Source organism: Amblyraja radiata, chromosome 10 (genome assembly GCF_010909765.2).
Source record: "Amblyraja radiata isolate CabotCenter1 chromosome 10, sAmbRad1.1.pri, whole genome shotgun sequence".
Lineage (NCBI taxonomy): Eukaryota > Metazoa > Chordata > Chondrichthyes > Rajiformes > Rajidae > Amblyraja > Amblyraja radiata.
Window position 1 is genome coordinate 30,430,929 of NC_045965.1, and position 15,880 is coordinate 30,446,808.

The window sequence follows — 15,880 nt, forward strand, 5'->3', positions numbered from 1 at the left end:
TCTCAGAGCCATTGTCCCACTACCACTCGAGGAGATGTATTCAGAATGCTAGAAGCCTTCCTCATCAAACATGAGCTTGGCTGGGAACGACTTATCGGGGTGTGTACGATGGGGCACCTTCCATGGTCAGATGCAGATCCAGCTGCAAAGCCTTCGTGAAGGATGTCACTCCATGTCTCCTTCACCCACTGCATGATACATCGCCATGCTTTAGCGATAAAGACTCTCCCTCTTGGTCTTCAAGAAGTGTTTTCAGATGTGGTGAAGATTGTGAACCCCATTGGAAGGAGCGCAACAAACTCAAGAATCTTCAAAGCGATGTATGAAGAAATGGGCGCCGATTTCACTGTTCCGATATTCCACAGAGGTGCACTGGCTTTCGCGTGGTAAAGTTCTCAATCGTGCGATTCAACTTTGATAGGAAATAGCGATGTTCTTGGAGAGGGGGTGTACCGAGAAGGAGAATCAGCTTCATGAAAAGATGCAGGATGAACTGTTCGTGATGAAGTTAGCTTACTTGGCTGACTTCTTCGCCGAGGTGAATTCCTTGACCTTGTCACTGCAAGGAAACCTTCCAATGCTACACATGGCTCTTAACAAAGTGACAGCGTTCAGGAAAAAGATTCACCTTTACTAGAGAAGAGTCCAGGACGGTGAGACGACTATATTCCCTGAGATGACGACTCTCCTGGATGCTATGCCAGATGCTGAATGCCACTTCCACGAGGAGATCTCAACCCACCTTCAGGCAATTAGTGAAGCCATCGAACGTTTCTTCCCCGGACTGGACGACCGCTCTCGTGCTGAGTGGATCGTCTGACCCTTTTCCGTTGAAGACGGTGCCATCAGCAATACTGACGTGGCTGCAAAGGTTGAATGTTACCGAATTCGTGAAGATGCGCAGCTCAAGAGTGACTTCATGGCGAGCTCGCCACATTTTGGCTGAAAGTGAAAGACTGTCCTGTCCTTTCAGAGAGGGCCCTGACCCAATTGGTCCAGTCCTCCTCAACCTATCGCTGTGAAGCTGGATATTCAACCAGGGTAACTCTGAAAACGAAGGCACGTAATTGCAATAGGCTTGTGATCGGTGCTGACATGAGGTGCTGCCTATCAAGCATTCCTCCTCATGTTGATGGCTGCGAAGTAATTTCAGCCATCCCATTGACTGAGTATTGGCAGACATGTTTTAATAAATCGGGCTGTTTTTTTTCAATTTTTGTTTCGGGGGTCACGGTACTGACCAAGAATGTCTGATGGGTTCGTGGGGCCAAAAAGGTTAAGAACCACTGCTCTAAATGATGCCTCTAAATATTGCACATTGTAATATGAATGTCCCAACTTATTTACTTAATTAACTGGCTGAAGTCAACCAACATGCCAATGGGGTTCCTCACCACCCTATCTACTTGTGACACTACTTTCAGGGAACCTGGTACCAGGGAGACAACACACCATTCTGGCAACACCTCCCCCTTCTCCTTTCTAGTGCCCTGCACTCCAGTGTGCATCCCAATCTCCCACCCCTTGGTTTTCCACCCCTCCTCCCATCCCTTCCACCTACATCATTCCCTCTCGGTTTACATTTCACTCTTCTCTCCTTATCCGACACCCTTTCTGCATCTTTGTCACCTTTTGCCACTCTTTTGACTTATTTTCGTTTCTAGCCTTTGTGCATCCATCTGCCCGTCACCTTTAACACCTATCACTTATCTGGTTTTATCCTTCCCTGCAATTCATTTCCAGCTTTCTCCCCTCCAACTACCCCCCTACTATAGTAGGTCTGAACGAGAACCCCAACCCAAAATGTTGCCCAGCCATGTCCTCCAGAGGTGCTGCCTGACCTGCTGAGTTACCCTAGAACTCTGACACTAGAATTTGTTAGTCTTGTCAATTTCCTAACAGATCCCAAGGAACTTCTCTAGAATGCTGCTAAAGGATCTGTATTTTAAATATGTTCAATGTATCACTTAATGGGATGAGTAGGAAGGAACTGCAGATGGTGGTTTAAATCGAAGATAGACCCAAAATGCTGGAGTAACTCAGCAGGACAGCATCTCTGGAGAGACGGAATGAGTGACGTTTTGGGTCAAGACCCTTCATCAGACTGATAACTGTTGAATATTACAGGATGTCAAACAATATCAAAAATGTGTCTTTATTATGTATCTTAAAAATGTAAACAGAAACTAGGGTAGATTTTAATTCAGAAACATCATGGTCAACATCTGGAAGATTCTCCACCCAAACAGTCTAGAAACCGAAAAAGTTATAGAGTAGAGATTTAAAAACAAACTGGCATCATATTAAAGATCAACGTTTTCAATATTTTTTGAGAAAAGAGGTGTAACTGAAGAAAGATCAAGAAAAAGTACTTTGATGGTGCAGCTTTGAACTAGTTTGTATATTATGACAACATCCATTCAAACATAACACCAGTGTTTTCTGTTATTCAAGTATTCAGATACAAAATGTTACTCAATTTACATGGTAGGAATGAAATCTACAATCAGCACTGCACTTTGTAGGAGAATTATCCAGTTAATCAGCATCATCTAGTGGCCAGTGAATTGTACAATTTCAGAAAAAAACCTTTTACATTGTTAGGAGGTTTGGAAAAGGGCTGAGTGGAACATGAGAACATGAAGTAGGGTATTGAGAAAATTGGAGTGGAGATTGTGAAATATCAAGCCCTGAAAAAAGCAGCAAGTTTTCTAAAATGGCAGGACTTCAGACATAAAAAATAATTTCCTGTCACAGAGATAGTGTTTGGCAATTACTAACAATCAATGTGTAAATGTCAATCCTTAACCTTTTTCAATGTGCTCTATTTAGCTATGAAAAAAACAAAACATAAAGCCTTTACAGTGAAGTTTGTAGAAAAGGACAAATTGAAGCAGTCATACAGCATAGACACAGAACTTTCAGCCCATCTTGTCCACGCCGACCAACATGTCCCATCTACACCAACGCCATCTACCGCCATTATTCCTCTAAACCTATCCTATACATGTACCTATCCAAATGTTTTTTAAATGAAGTGATATCAACTACCTCCTTCTATACCCTTTGCATAAAAAGGCTGCCCTTTGGGTTGCTATTAAATTCCCCCCCCCCCCCCACATCTTAAACTTATGTATTCTGGTTCTTGATTCCCCTACTCTATGTAAAGGACTGTGCATTTCCCTTATCTCCTCCTCTCATGATCTTATACAGCTTTATAAGACCATCTCTCATTCTCCTGCATCTAGCCCACTCAACCTCTCTCTAACTCAGGCCCTTGAGTGATGGCAACATCCTCGTAAATCTTCTCTGCACCCTTTCCAGCTTAACAGCTTTCCTATAATAGGGTGACCATAACAGAACACTATACTCCAAACGTGGCCTCACCAATGTATTGTACAACTGTAAGATGACCTTCCAAGTTCAATACTCAATACTCTGACTGATGAAGACCAATGTGCCAAAAGGTGGCTTGGCCATCCCATCTACCTGCATTCCTAGATCCCTCTGCTCCACAACACTCTCCAGAGTCTTGTAATTCACTGTGTAGGTCTTGCCCTCGTTAGACTTACCAAAATGCAACACCTTGCACTTCTCTGTATTAAACTCCATCAACCATTTCCTCGTCCACCTGCCCAACCAATCAAAATCTTGCTGCAATTTCTGATAATCATTTTTGCTTGGCTTTTCTCAACTTGCACGGTTTACTCCAATTAAAGACTAGAAGATTGTGCGTACAATGCTGAATTTAATGCCATTAAATAGGGAAATTTATGGCAACCAGAGGAAGTAGCAATACATTTATTTTGATCTAAAATAGATATAGGGATATTCTCTTCATTTGGCCCATATCCCTCTTAACATTTCCTATCCATGTACCTGTCTAAATGCCTTTTAAATGGTGTTATAATACCTGCCTCAACTCTCCTCTGGTAGCTCATTCCATACACACACCACAGGTATTAATCAAATAACCTATTTAGAGCAAAATAACAGAAAATGATAGAAACAGGTCAGGCAACAACTATGGAAAGAGAAACAGAGTTAACATGTCGGGTTAAAGACCTTTCATCAGCAATTGTGTAGGAAGGAACTGCAGATGCTGGTTTAAAACAAAGATAGACAAAATGCTGGAGTAACGCAGCAGGACAGGCAGCATTTCTGGAGAGAATAATGGGTAGCGTTTTGGGTTAAGACCCTTCCGCGCATTCAGAAACGTCACCCATTCCTTCTCTCCAGAGATGCTGCATGTCCCGCTGTTACTCCAGCATTCTGTCTATTTTCATCAACATTTTCTGTTTATGTTTCAGAATTCCAGCATTTCCAGTATTTTCCCAACTTTTTAAAATATTGACCTTCATTACAGGGAGTGGAATTTGAAGAATTATAACAAATAATGTTAACTGTTGATGAATACGGTTTTGCATACGAGAAGAGGGTAATACTGAGAACGGAGGAAAAATATCCAAATGTTTTAAGTATACACAACCAGCATCAAAGCTTTTATTTATTCTGAGGATGTGAGCATGGCTGACACTCCATTTACTGTCCTCATAATTGATTCACTGATGTAGTATGGGACTGGAGTTTCATTTGGGTTTCAGGAAGGAAGCATGATTCCTAACCCAAAGTGGGAACTTTGTTTTATCCATCACCAGATTTAGGTGAATAAATAAAATCAGGATTAACAATCCTACTCTAGTTATTACGCAATCATTCACTGGATGGAACTGATCCAGAATACCAGTCAATTTATTTTTTAACTTTTGGGAATAAGAGTTATTTTTTCAGAATAATGCAGATACAATCTGAAATTGTAAATTTCAGTTGTAGCAAATTGTTTAATGCCAATTCAATCACAAAATATCACTGTCAACAAATCCTAAAATTTCTGAATTTGAAGTGTGATTATTCTCCATGTTATCAACTGCAATAAATTGTAAACAGGATTTAAGCGTATTGATTGCATCTAACCATGACAATTATTACACCCACAATACTTGCACTAACTACTAAATGCACGTAATCTAAAACTCTCAACAGTAAAGGATATATGGGATAATGAGAACATCGTTTAACCTAGTAACGAAAAACATTGCAGCTTCAAATAAAATTCAACAATCCCATGCAAATGAACAAGTAGAATATTGCTTCCGAACATGTGTCAAGAAGAATCAGCTGGATGACAAATGCACATGCAGCAAAACCGTTTTACTAATTTCAGAGACCAAATTATTTCTGCTATCAGGTCAGTAAAACCAAGTTATGAGCTTGGCTTTTAAAACCACACAAACCAAACAGACAACCAAAAAACACAGGTTTAGATGGATTATTTGGATCTTGATGTAGGTTCCAGAGAAATGCTGGCAGTCATTACTGGTAGATTGGTAAGAGACTACATTTTGAGGGTTAACAATTGAGACAAGATTGAGGAATAACCATGAATTTACACAAGAGGATATGATAGCAGAGGCAAGAAGTTGGAAAGAGACAACTAATTTTAGGAGAGGATAAGGAAGGTTGTCGTGGAGATTGAGAAATCTCATCCTTCACCCTGTGCTGAATCAAGCAACTGAGGTTTACTGTCAAATTTAGTTTAGAGCTTCGAGGATTAATAATGAACACTTCATATTCAAACATTACTGCATAATGAAGCCATTCTGTATTACTGTTGCATATCACAAGTAGGAGAAAAGAAAATCAATCTAGGCACCAAATAATGAGAACAGACTAAAACATTACCTCATTCTCACATTATTGCCAACATTTAGGTCATTCGTAGAAGTACAAACCTGTTGTGTTTTTTAGTTTAATGTGATTTTTTTCCCCTTACACTTAATGTAAAAAACACACTTCCTAGCATGGCCATTCTCTTCGATTTGAAGTCTGAAGTTCTTGCACACAGATCAAATATAAACATGGTTCATATGTGTAATTTAGGCAAAATACTGGAGTAACCCAGCGGGCCAAGGCAAATCCCCATAGAGCTTGAACAGCTGACTTTGAGCCAGACGGACTCTTCATTGATTGTGGAGGGGTGGGGAAGGAAAGCTGGAAGAGAGGAGGGGCATGACAAAGCACGGCAGGTAGTGAGTTGCTTGATTGCCTCAAGTGCTAAAGAACGTACAAGAGTTTAGAGTGGCTCAGAGGGAAGCGATAGAAGAGGAGCAGATTTGAGAGTTGCAGTTAAAAAATTTCAACACGGAACAGTACAGCACAGTAACAAGCCCTTTGGCCCACAATGTCTGTGCCAAACATGATGCCAAGAACAACAATTATCTGCCTGCACAAAATCCATGCCTTACCATCCCCCGCATATCCATGTGCCTATCCAGAAGACACTTACACACCAATATTGTATATGCCTGCACCACCACCTCAGGCAAAGCATTCCAGGACCCCATCACCTTTTGTAAAAAAAACGCCTCGCACACCTCCATTAAATTTCCCCCCACCGAACATAACTATGCCCATTTCCACCCTGGAAAAAAGGCCCCGACTGTCTACTCTATCCATACCCATCATAATTTATATACCGTATTTCCCGGCAATGAAGACACACCTGCGTCGAAGTCACACCCCCATTTTGAGTTGCTAAATTTTGAAAGGCTGGCAGGACATAGCATTTCTCGCGTTCAAAAAAATAAAAATAAAGAAAGTAACAATTCAATTTGTCAAAGGCTTCCAGATCTCATCCATTCTGAATTACTGAATGGGTGGGGGGGGGTGGAGGGTGACGGCAGGTGGAGAGATGGTGGGAAAACAGGAGCACACAGGGACAAGTTGAATCAGTTGTGATATTGAATAACAATACTAGTTCAAAGGACCAATTGAGGTTACTCACGCTGACACAGGAGTAAGCTCCACCGCCACTGTCCTGTTATCCATCGCCCGCAGACCCGCTCCGCTCTATGATCTTTGTTCTTGAGCTGTCCGGTCTCCAAGCCAGGTCAAAAATAGGGATAACGAGAATTTCAAAACTAATACCAACTGCTTTTGTGCGCATCCATAGAGAAGGCAGCAGCATTCTTATTCTCTCTGCTATTCTCACTTGTCCTTTTACCGCCGCTTCCCACTTCACAGCCGCTTCCCATCAGCTGCCTGCAAACATCGTTCTTGATGTTGCTGTACTGAGGGATAGCCAAGTCTATCTTTCTTGGCTAACAACCTAACCTTCGGCCTCCAAGACGCAGGTAAATTTTCGTGCCTTATTTTGGGGTAAAAAATAGCGTCTTCATTGCCGGGAAATGCGGTACTGCTACCAAGTCTCCCCTCAACCTCTGATGTTCCAGAGAATACAAATTAAATCAATCCAATTTCCCCATGTAGCTGAAGCACTCTAATCCAGGCAGCATGCTGGTAAACCTCCTCTTCTCCCTTTCCAAAGCTTTCACATCTTTCCTGTAATGGGACGACCAGAACTGCACATAATAATTCAAATGCAGCCTAATCAAAGTCCTATAGAGCTGTATCATGACTTCCTGACTCTTGTACTCAATGCCCCTAGAAATGCAGGCAAGCATACCATATGCCTTTTTTATCACCCTATTTACATGTGTTGCCACTTTTAGTGAGCTATAAACTTGGACCAAGATCTCTTTGCATATCAATGCTGTTAAGGGTCTTGCCATTAACTATATACTCTCTACTTGCATTCAACCTCCCAAAGTGCAACACCTTGACTTACTCGGGTTAAACTCCATCAGCCATTTCTCTGTCCATTTCTGCAGCTGACCAATATACTGCTGTATATTCCAAAAGCCTTCCTCACCATTTGCAAATCCTCCAAATTTTATGTTGCCAGCCCATAAAAACCCATCTACATGTACGTCCAAGTCATTTATACACATCACAAACAGCAGAGGTCCCAGCACAGATCCTGGCGGAATGCAACTGGTCACAGACCTCCAGCCAGAATATCTATCTTCCACCACAACTGTCTTCTATGACTATACCAGTTCTAAATACATATGACCAAGTCATTGTGAACCCGGTACATCTTAATCTTCAGCCTACCATGACAGACCTTATCAAAAGCCTTTCTAAAATCCACGTACACAACATCCACTGCTTTACATTCATCAATCTCCTTTGCCACCTCCTCAAAAGCTCAATCAAGTTAGTGAGATACAGCCTGCCACCTACAAAGACATGCTGACGGTCCCTAATTAGCCCATTATCTTTCAAAAGGGAGCAAATCCGATCACAAATAATTCTCTCCAATAGTTTCCCTACCACTGACATGAGGCTCTCCAGACTAGTTTCCTGGATTCTCTCCACTTCCTTTCCTAAACAAAGGAATAACATTGGCCGCTCTCCATTCCTTTGGGACCTCACCTGTGGCTAGACCTGAAACAAAGATCCTCATCAAAGCCCCCACATTCTCTCTTGCCTCCCTCAGTACATCAAGATAAGATTAATCGATAACAAGCATTAAAATACATTTAGTTTAAAAGGTCCTTGGACATTATAACATAAAATGTTGTCCTGCTTATTGCCACAGACTATTATCTCAGCATTTTGCCTGAGGGAGGCACAGTGGCGTGTGGTGGAGTTGCTGCCTTTCAGCGCCAGAGGCCAGAGCTCGATCCTGATTACGGGTGCTGTCTGAATGGAATTTGTACATTCTCCCTGTTTCTGTGGGTTTTCTCAGGATGCTTCCGTTTCCTCCCACACTCCAAAGACATACAGATTTGTAGGTTAATTAGATTCTGTAAATTGTAAAATGTTCTGTGTGTAGGATATTGCTAGTTTACGGGGGGATTGCTGGTCAGCATAGACTTGATGGGCCTGCTTCAAGTCTGAAGATATGCATTTACCCTAGCCCCCTTGCACTACCCATCCTAATTGTACTTTAAAAGGACATCAGCTCAGGATGCAGTTGTTTTGACAGGATCCGGGTACAAACTCCTCCCTACACCCCAACATTCCACCCTGGCACAAATCCTTCTCTCCATGTACCTAGCAGGCCTGCTGCAATTAAACAATGACATCTCTGCGTACAGAAAGAACTGCCAACCTAGACAAAGGTTGATTGATTGAAAGTGGAAGTAAGCTCCACCCCACACCAACTATCGAATCCTATTCACACTAGATCATTTTTATCCATTCCCTTCACGCAGTCATGGGATGTCAGAGGGAACCAGAGCACCCAGACAAATCCCACGGCGTCACACGAATAACGTGCAAACTTCACATAGACAGTATCTAGGGTCAGGATCAAACCTGGATCTCTGGCACTGGTGAGGCAACAGCTCTATCAGCTGCGCCACTTTGCTGCCTTATCGGGCAATGGGAGTGGGAGACAAACTGTTAGTTCCCAGTGGTCCATCAAGATATGCAGCAACCACTGCTAATCCCCAACAACGACCTGCATATAATATGCCAACTTTAATGCGGTTCCAAAGTCCTGCATCTCAAGGACGATTGAGATGTCCAACATCTGCGACTGCACAGTGCTCCACACCTTGCAATTTTTACTGGTATGTTATTGCATGTGCATTGAGGTACAGTGAAAGACTTTATTTGCATGCTATCCAGTCAAATCACATTGTACACAAGTATAATCCAGTCATACACAAGTACAACAGGTAGTGCAAAGCAAAAAATGAGAGTGCTGAATATGGTGTTACAAACAATAAAAAAAAGTGCAAGGCCACAAGGATGCAGGATGAGAGATAAACTTTGCTGTTTTTCTGGAAAAGTGAGTAGCAGATTTATTACGATTCAAGCGATATAACCAGATTCTTGCAGTTTTGGGTAATCAATTGGTGGAGCACATGCATTCAGTCCACAGGGCCAAGCCTAAGATACTTGCTTTACAAGTACAATAATTCTCCAACCCAACCACATTTGGACAAATTTGTCTGTAGCCTCCTGCACTGTTAAAATAAAGCCCAACACAAACTTAAGAAACAATATCTCATTTTCCATTTAGACACATTGCAGCCTTACATATTCAATATTGAATTTTCAACTTTATGTAACTCACTTCATCTGTCTGAACCAGAAATGACCATTGCTGCTGCCTAATCATCCATCCGTGTTATTGTCTTAATTTTTTCCTTCTCCATTCATGCAGCCCGACCTGCTGACAGGTCTCTCAGTCCTGCTATCAGCAACACACAACACAGACAAAGTATAATCACCCTGTCCCCATTTGACCACAAGACACAACTGACAGGAACTCTGGCCTCGCCCTATAGCAGATATTCTCTTTATTGTACCCATCCATCACCACATAGCAAAACAAGTTGGTTGCTGCATCCATTTAAGCATGTGTTTATTGGACTGAAGAAAGGTTGGAAGACGCAAGGGCAGCTAATAAAATATGGGAATACTCTTGTCAATAATATCAAAAATAGGACATTGTTCCAGCAGAAAAAAATGAAAAAAGTGTTTAATAACAGTTTAAAGCTCAGATTATATTATAAGGTTATTTTGCTAAGACTAAAAACAATTTGTTTCATAGATACTGAAACCCCATTGTCACAGGGGACTCTGGCCGATGGTGATAGCTATTATTTGGCATAGTACCTCCTCTCAGGATTAACAAAAGACACTCAGTCCACTTTACTTGAAAAGGTTGCAAGGAAAACTCCCACAAAATCCTCGATCAGGATGGTGCCTGGAATTTTTTTTTGTACAAATGAATTAAAATGCCCCCTCATATGGGATTTTTTAAAATTACAAAAACTTTTAAAATTTACAAGCATATTACACCATCACTTGGCATGATGAATGTCCTACCATTACACTGCCCCCCCCCCAGCCTCTTTCAAAATGCTCAGATATTAAAGGAATAAGTGGAACTAATGTGTCTAATTTTATTTTCTATGACTAAATTTAAATGTTGAGGAGGTAAGAGAAAGAAAGGACAAAGACGGTGTGGAATTAAAGTGTGCCAAGAAGATACATGCCAGTCCATGGTTTAAACAGTTGGAACACTCTTTATATTGCCATCGACAACTTAAACACTGCCTTTTTGTGTAACTATTTTCAAACAGCAAGTTCAGGCCTAGAAAATGTCTACAAATTCAGAATGTCATTTAAATCTAATAAAGGATGCACTACATGAACTGGGTTTTCTCAAGAAAGAATTGCACATTTTGGGCAAAGAAATGGTGGTCTAATTAGTAAAATGAGCTGAAAGCCTGCATTGCTCAAACAGCACTCAAACAACAAATGCAGTAATCCTATAATTATGCAGCACTAACATAAGCCCTTCATGATACATGATTAAAGCAGATGGCATTAACACTCCCTGGAATTTCCCTATACCTTTGGCCATTTACTGCCACAAAAAAATAATTAAGATGGTGGCACTGGAGATCAAGGGAAAGAAAATGGATAGCAATTCTACCACTGCTTCATTTGGGTGTTGTCTCTATCACTTTAAAAAAATGCAGTAGTATCTGACAATTTAGAAATTGCATTTGCTGAAATCTTGCTGAGTGCTCTGAAGAGGAGATTTACTTACAAGTGTGGATTACCTCTGGGAAATATGGATTTCCTGTTACTTGGAAACCAGGTCTGCACTATATCTAAACCACTGGCAACACCTAATCCTAAGACTTTTTTAAATGTTCTTTTTTAAACTAACTAAATTTTAATAAATATTTAAACATCTGTCATGATTCACAATGTGAATCAACTGTTTTAGCCTCACGACTCACACTACAGTAATATTCTTTGCATGTCAGATGACCTTGAAGGAAAAATATCAACTTGATATTTTTTATTCTGCTCTTTTTAATTTGGTTAAACATTTATCACTGAAGATAGATAAGATGTAGCTAAAATTAAGTTCTTAGCCATTTCTGAAATGTATGAAATAATAGTTAAAATGCTATTTATCAGAAAAATATAAAGCCAAACAATGACAAAGAAAAGCTGCCTATAGGCTTAGGTAACTTTGGAATGATGCAAAAGATCAAAACTTTTAAAAATGTGTTTTTTTGCAAATGAATTATCAAAAATAAATGTTAATAATTTTAAAAGCATTTAAACCAAAGCATGTCTTGTTATAGTTTCTTATTTTATTATTAAAATGTGTAATTGTCCGTCACCATTTTTACTAATGCATGTCCAAAAATGTCTACCAATAAACAGGCTATATGTTCAAAGTTTTATTTGTAAAATGTCATTTCCCCACATCTAATCAACTTTAAAAACACAATATTATGCATCTAGAAAGAAATAAACAAGCATCCCTCCCATTGACTCCATCTACACTTCACACTGCCTCAGTGTTTCAACTTCGAAGGTAATTACCCGGAATTCGGGAAATTCTGGTCGTCTTCGGGTAATTTTAGGGAAATTAAATAATTTCGGAAAATCCGGCTCGCGGGATGATTTGGGGGAGGAAAAAATAATTGCGACCATTCGCATCTGTGCAGTTGGGGAGGCCGTTAACGCGGAAGGGACGCAAAATGACGCCGTCTCCCCGAGCGGGATCAGATCAACACCATTTTCACTACATTCATCGCCTCGACTGGGTGAGTGGGGCCTGGAATATTGCGTTAGGCAAGGGGGAGTCTGTGTTTTTTATCAGGGATGTCAAGCTGCTCCGGGCTCGCGATGTCTGCCCGCCCGGTCCATACGCGGCATCGGAGCCTCGCCGCCGGTCAGCGTGGTATCCAAGGAGCGGGTCCATCGGTAGAGGGAAGACCATTCTCCCGTCGCCGGGCAGGAACAACTGACTCTGAACCCAGTCCTGGCAGCCACGGGCCCTCCAACGCTGCGAGGGAGGGGAGAGAGGAAGGTGAGAGGGGGGTGGGGGAAGAGGAGGGGAGGGGGGAGGAGAGAAGGAGGGGAGGGGCGGAGAGAGGGAGGGGGAAGGGGAGGGGGAACAGGGGGAGAGAGAGAGAGATGGTGGAGGGAGAGGGAGAGAGGGGGAGGGGGAAGGAGAGGGAAAGGGGGAGAGGGAGGGAGCCGTCACACCCAGTAGTTTTAGTTTGAGGCTAATTAGAGGCTTTATGGTAACTCACATTTCACTGTACCTTAATTGGTGCATGTAACAAATAAATAATTAAATTAATTGATTGTTGTATGGAGTTATTTGTGACACTGTATCCAGGCACACACTACACTGAACACGCAATATGCATACCATGCAGGCTAGGCTACATCATATATGTGCACAGTGCATAATGCCTTGCATAACATTGTACAAGTGAGTAACAGTAGCTGGCAGATACAGTGTAGTTACATACCTTACGGTGTAGTTTTGCCTTGTTCTTCTTTGTGTTGTTAACATGTGCCCGCAAAGAAAAACAACAACAAATACCACGCAGGAAGCATTTTTGAAAATTTCGGGAAATACCATCAAATTCCAGGAAATTTGAGATTCTATTTCAGGATTTATTTTTTAGATGAGGAAGCACTGCACCGCCTTGGCAAGATCACCAGCATAATCAAGGACCGGTCTCACCTCAGTCACTCCCTCTCCTCCTCTCTCCCATCAGGCCAGAGGTACAGAAGTTTGAAAATGCATACCTCTAGATTTAGGGCCAGTTTCTTCCTAGCTGTTATCAGGCAACTGAATGGTCCTCTCATCAGCTAGGGTGCAGTCCTGATCTCTCATCTACTTGAATTACCTTTACTCAGACTTCAATGTTATATCCTGCACTAAATGCCCACCATGGATGGCTTGATTGCATTCATGTAACGTGTAGTCTTTTCTTTGACTAGATAGCATGCAAACAAAAGCTTTTCACTGCACCTCAGTACATGTCACAATAATAAACTAAATTGGTATAGGAGAAATAATCAAAGATACAATACACGTTTTACATTTACCAAGCAACCGCAAATTAAAAAAACAAATAAGTAAACCCGTAATACGATATCTTATTCAAAATAATCACCTTGAGAACCAATTAGATATCGATTTGTAGTCTGTCAAACACGTTTTCAGCCCAAACAATTTTGTAAGAAACCGGAATTAAACTCTCCCAAATTAATCCATAGCAAACTAGATCACGTGCGTCCAGTACGCAGCACAAACGAAAGTTTATCGTAAGAAGTGATACCAGCATTATTGGGAAGTGTCTCTCAGTGTTTTAATGCAATTGCACCTCGTATTATCGCAGCAATCAGGCGAAAATTGAACACGATGATTTACATCCTGAATATGTAACTACGCAGAGAATTAGCTCATCAGATATTATTTAAGTCAATTCTAATTTTATTAGAGCTGAAAATTCAAGTTAAATAAAGGAACGAAGTTATGTAGGAAGTAGTGAGCGACGTCTGTTCCGTCTCCAGCTCTGCTGCCATCGACCCCCGGGATCTGATCGGATTCGCGCCTCCCGCCCGAGGTGGGTCATTCCAGGCGGTGTCACAACCCGACACTCGGCTCTCAAACTAATCATAAATCCTGCTTTTCAACGATGGCAGAAAAGTATAAAAACCTACCTCCGCCGAAATGTTTTTATGTGAAGTTGTCCGCCGGCCACTTCCGTCTCTCACTGCGCCGTCACCGTCACCACCGCCGCCTCCGCCTCCGCCTTCACTCTCGGTGCGTTTTGTCAGGAACACCAGTTGACGTCCACCGTCAGCGTCAGCGTCACCGTCAGCGCCAGCGCCGCCGACCTCTCACCCCAACCGCGCGGCCTGCCGGGATAGCCGGGAACTCCTCCGGAGGACTCACAGGCTCGAAGCGATGAACGCCGGCCTATCAGCGCCCCCCTACGGAGAACCAAGAGAATGACTGCATGTGTGGGAAGGAACTGCAGATGAAATGTGAAGGAAGGAACTATTTCGCATGCGCAGCTTACAACCCAGTAGAGTGAACATTGATTTCTCTAACTTCAAGTAACCTCTGCATTGCCTCTCTCTCCATCCCTACCCCACCCAAGCCGTACCAGCTTTAAAGTCGTCTTGTTGAGTCTCATTGTCTATACCCGTTCTCACCTAACAAACAGGTTTCCTTTATCGCCGTTACTTTTTGACATATCTTTCATTCATTTGTTTTATATCTCTGCACATATACTGAATATATTACATATATTGAATATATTACATATATTGAACAAAGGGGACGATGGAGGCATGAGGGAGGAACTGGCCAAAGTTGACTGGAAAGATACACTAGCAGGGTTGACAGTGGAACAACAATGGCAGGTATTTCTGGGAATAATACAGAAGGTGCAGGATCAGTTCATTCCGAAGAGGAAGAAAGATTCCAAGGGGAGTAAAGAGTGACCGTGGGTGACAAGGGAAGTCAGGGACAATATAAAAATAAAAGAGAACAAGTATAACAGCAAAGATGACCGGGAAGCCAGAGGATTGGGTAACTTTTAAAGAGCAACAGAAGATAACTAAAAAGGCAATACGGGAGAAAAGACGAGGTACGAAGGTAAACTAGCCAAGAATGTAAAGGAGGATAGCAAAAGCTTCTTTAGGTATGTGAAGAGGAAAAAATTAGCCAAGACCAAAATTAGTCAAGTCAAGTCAAGTCTAGTCACTTTTATTTATATAGCACATTTAAAAAACAACTCTCGTTGGCCAAAGTGCTTTATATTGGTGGAGGTACTAACGTTATACAACAAAGGTTCAAAGGTTCTTTATTAGTCAGATACACCAATTGGTGTAGTGAAATGTGTATTGCCATTGCAGCACATAAAAAAGAAAACAACATAACAATAATAAAGAAATTTAACATAAAAAACATCCCCCCACAATGGTTCCCATTATGAGGGAAGACACAAAGTCCAGTCCCCATCCCCATGTCCACCCATAGTCAGGCCTATTGAGGCCTCCGCAGTCGCCTTTACGGAGGCCCGATGTTCCAGGCCGTTCTCGCTGGATGATGGTGCTCCGGCGCCGGGAGAATCCTCACAGCAGCTTGGGAAACCTGGAACGGCTGCTTCCTTAC

The 15,880-nt window shown here is 41.8% G+C and overlaps 1 protein-coding gene across 2 annotated transcripts in view; it reads right to left on the reverse strand.

The window, feature by feature from the left end:
* Nucleotides 1–14,574, reverse strand: part of gng12 (G protein subunit gamma 12) — a 31,224-nt gene extending 16,650 nt beyond the window's left edge. The window contains exon 1 of one of the 2 annotated variants that reach the window (XM_033028459.1): nt 14,419–14,574. The gene's annotated coding sequence lies outside the window, so the exon portion shown is untranslated. The remainder of the gene's footprint in view (nt 1–14,418) is intronic. The other variant, XM_033028458.1, reaches the window with a different exon arrangement.
* Between the last annotated feature and the right edge of the window lie 1,306 nt (nt 14,575–15,880).